This window comes from Otolemur garnettii, unplaced genomic scaffold (assembly GCF_000181295.1).
Source record: "Otolemur garnettii isolate 467f Iridium unplaced genomic scaffold, OtoGar3 scaffold00054, whole genome shotgun sequence".
In the NCBI taxonomy this organism is placed as follows: domain Eukaryota; kingdom Metazoa; phylum Chordata; class Mammalia; order Primates; family Galagidae; genus Otolemur; species Otolemur garnettii.
The window spans coordinates 522,341-526,594 of NW_003852449.1; the positions used below are offsets into that span (position 1 = coordinate 522,341).

Here is a 4,254-nt window from a genome sequence, read left to right on the forward strand (position 1 = left end):
CCACCTTAGGTGTACGTGGCTGGCGCCTTAGCCGGTTGAGCTATAGGCGCCGAGCCTGTTAAATATATTCTGAAGTATTTCATTTTCTTTGATGCTACTGTGAAGGTCTTTGATTTGATTCTCAGCTTGCCTGTCTTTGATGTAGATGAAGGCTACTGATTTGCATATTCTAACTTTATAAACTCAGACACTGGTGTATTTCTTTATCAATTCTTACAGTTGAGTCCTTGAGGTTTTCTAGGTATAAAATCATATAATCAGCAAAGAGCAACAGCTGGACCTCCTCTGTTGTGGTTTGGGACTCCTGCTATCCTTCTCTTGCCTGATGCACTGGCCAGGACTCCCAGCACCATGAGGAGTAGTGGCGACAGAGGACACCCTTGTCTAGTTCCAGTTCTGAGGAGCAGTGCTTTCAGTTTTTCTCTGTTCAGTGTGATATTGGCTGTAGGTTTGTCACAGATGCCTTCCATCAGTTTAAGGAATGTCCTACATACGCCAACACTGAATTCTGTCCAATACTATTTCTACATCTATTAAAAGGATCAGGCTCAGCACCTCTAGCTCAAGTGGCTAAGGCACCAGCCACATACACAGAGCTGGCAGGTTTGAATCCAGCCCGGGCCTGCCAAACAACAATGACAACTACAACCAAAAAATAGCCAGGCGTTGTGGAGGGCACCTGTAGTCCCAGATACTTGGGAGGCTGAGGCAAGAGAATCGTTTAAGCCCAGGAGTTGGAGGTTGCTGTGAGCTGTGATGCCACAGCACTCTACCCAGGGTGACAGCTTGAGGCTCTGTCTCAAAAAAATAAAAAAGGATCATATGGTCTTTCTTTTTATTTATGTGGTGAATTACATGTGAGTATGTTGAACCACCCCCTGCATCCCTGGAATGAAGCCCACTTAGTTGTGATGAACTGTTTTTTTTTAAAGCGTAGATGAATTATATTTGCTAAGATTTCACTGAGTATTTTTTCATCAATGTTCATTAATAATATGCAGATTGGGCTCGGCACCTGTGGCTCAAGCGGCTAAGGCGCCAGCCACATACACCTAAGGTAGCAGGTTCAAATCCAGCCCGGCCCGCCAAACAACAATGACGGCTGCAACCAAAAAATAGCCGAGCGTTGTGGTGGGCGCCTGTGGTCCCAGCTACTTGGGAGGCTGAGACAGGAGACTTGCTTGAGCCCAGGAGTTGGAGGTTGCTGTGAGCAGTGAAGCCATGGCACTCTACCCAGGGGGACAGCTTAAGGCTCTGTCTCAAAAAAATAAATAAATAAAATAATAATAATAATAATAATATGCAGATTGGTCTGTAGTTTCCTTTTTTGTCTGACCTTTCCTGGTTTTGGTATCAGGGTGGTATTTGCTTAGTAGGAGCTAAGTTAGATATTGACTTTTTTTTCCCTCGGAGATAAGTCTCACTTTGTCACCCTCAGTAGATTGCCTTGGCGTCACAGCTCACAGCAACCTCAAACTCTTGGGCTTAAGCAATCCTCTGGCCTCAGCCTCCCAAGTAGCTGGGACTACAGGAGCCCACCACTATGCCTGGCTATTATTTAGAGACAGGGTCTCGCTCTTGCTCAGGCTAGTCTCAAACTCCTAAGCTCAAACAATCCACCTGCTTCAGTCCCCTAGAGTACTAGGATTACAGGCATGAGCCATAAGTATTTTTTTGTTTTGTTTTGGAGACAGGAGTCTCACTTTGTCACCCTCAGTAGAAGGCCATGGTGTCATAGCTCACAGCAACCTCAAACTCTTGGGCTTAAGCAATTCTCTTGCCTAAGCCTCCGAGTAGCTGAGACTACATGTGCCCGCCACAAAGCCTGGCTATTCTTATGAGACACAGCCTCAAGCTATCCCACTGGGTAGAGTGCTGTGACATCACAGCTCACAGCAACCTTCAACTCCTGGGCTCAAGCAAGTCTCCTGCCTTAGCCTCCCAAGTAGCTGGGACCACAGGCACCCGGCTATTTTTTGGTTGCAGCCATCATTGTTGTTTTGGCGGGCCCGGGCTGGATTTGAACCCACCACCTTAGGTGTATGTGGCTGGCCCCTAAGCCACTTGAGCCACAGGCGCCGAGCCAGCCTGGCTATTTTTAGAGACAAGGTCCTGCTCTGGCTCAGGGTAGTCTCAAACCTATGAGCTCAGGCAATCCACCTGCCTTGGCCTCCCAGAGTGCTGGGATTACAGGCATGAGCCACCATGCCCAGCCCTATTAATAATATTAATTTTAAAAGGGTGAACAGTGTTTAGGGCAGGTGAGATGTCTCACATCTGTAATCCCACCACTTTGAGACTGAGGCCAGAGGATCCCTCAAGGCCAGAAGTTGGAGATCAGCCCAGGTAGCATAATGAGACCCTGTCTCAAAAAATTAACCAGGCATAGTGGCAAGTGCCTATACTCAGAAGGCTAAGGCATTGAGCCTAGGACTTTGAGTTGCAGTGGGCTGTGATTGTCCCACTGTACTCAGCTTACTTAGGTGACAGGGCGAGATCCTGTTTCTAAAAACATAAATAAACAGGGCAGTGCCTGTGGCTCAAAGAAGTAGGACGCTGGCCCCATATGCCGGAAGTGGTAGGTTCAAACCCAGCCCCAGCCAAAAACTGCAAAAAAAAAAAAAAAAAAGACATGAACAGATAAATAGGTGAATAGGTAAACTTATTGACCCTGTCATTTGGTGCAGCTTTATGTCCACTAAACAGATTCTGGTACAAGTTAACATAGCTTGATGTCTTAACAACAAGGTAGGCCACTGATTCAACTCATACACCGGAAGCCACAGAAAACCAGTGCGATGCTGTCATGAGCTGAAACAGTGGGACACATCTGCATCTGACCTAAGGAAAAAAATGCCTTTCTGCTCTGTTTTAGGGAGAAAAATGTGAGTATAAAAAAGCTGCTTTTAACTAGAAACCAATTAATGGACTTCATGCCACTATATTTAGCAAAAAGCCAGCCAGTCAGAAGAAGTCTATGCCAACAGTAGAATTTTTACAAAGCAGCATTAAGGAGATGGCCTGGAATCACTACCAAGCAGAGTAGCCTCTGCAGTCAGGTCAAGAGAGGAGAGCGTTCTGCCCAGGGCAAGACTCCCTCCAGGGGAACTGCCACACAATTGCAAACAGGATCTGTTTGCTATACACTACTATAATCTTACAGCAAAGGGTTATTTACTGCTCCATAAAAAATCAACCCTCTTTCCAGGGAGAGGAATCGTCTGCTCCTGACCTGTCTGTTTTCACTGTCCTGACCACCTCAGCTGGCATCAGGGACCACCAAGAGTCACACAGGAGGGAATGCTGGGATTCTCTGTTACTCACACTGGTCTCAAATTCGTGGGCTTGAGCCATCCTTCCACTCAAACCCTCCAAATGCTAAGATTACAGGCATGAGCTACCTAGCCCTGGGATTATTTTTCCAGGAATATAATATATTCATGCAAATAAAATACCTTGATAGACAAAAATATGTATGCATGTGTGTGTATGTATATACCTGTGTGTGCATACGTACACGTATACACATATAAATTAACCAAAACACCTCTTTCCCTTCACCTTCTGAAGTTTCCTACACATTAGTAACACATGTCCTCATTCCGAATGCCTTACGTAATAACTAATGGAGAAAAATTAACATATAATTATTTTTGATCAAACAATTTAAATTCTATAAAGTAAACAACCATTCTGCAAGTGTGTATTAATCACTTATAACACACAGCAGTGGCTCCATCTGGCACACGGGGGTGGGGGTGGTGTGCACTTCTGCCGTGTCCCCAGGGGCTCAGGGCTGGACTCCAGCCACCCTGAGAGAACCACTGATTGCAGAGCAACCCTGGTAAGCACGAGTGACTCCACAGACATTTCTGGGATGAAGGGATTTAGGCTGTGCCTGAAGCAAGCAGGGACTGTGGAGAAGGGCAGCAGGGAAGAAAATGAGGTGAGGGCCCACAGGGTGCTCCCAAGTCACAGCACAGAGGCATGAAATTGCATTCACTGAGTAGTCAGCGGATGAGCAAACAAGGGAGCGAACGCCGTGTCCCCTCTTCTGTTTCTAAAATTCAAATCAAAGTCCATACTGAATGTCCGGGTGCTCAAGACTGGCCTGGGCAACAGAGTAAGACCTCTTCTCTACAAAAACTTAAAAATAAAAGAATAAATACATTTTAAAAATATGTTGTGGCTCGGTGCCTGTGGCTCAAACCGCTAAGGCACCAGCCACATACACCTAAGGTGGCGGGTTCGAAT

General features: G+C 46.1%; 1 protein-coding gene across 11 annotated transcripts in view; it reads right to left on the minus strand.

The window, feature by feature from the left end:
* The window catches only part of KLC1 (kinesin light chain 1), a 129,059-nt gene that overhangs the window by 27,133 nt on the left and 97,672 nt on the right, over positions 1 to 4,254 (minus strand). The window lies entirely within an intron of this gene.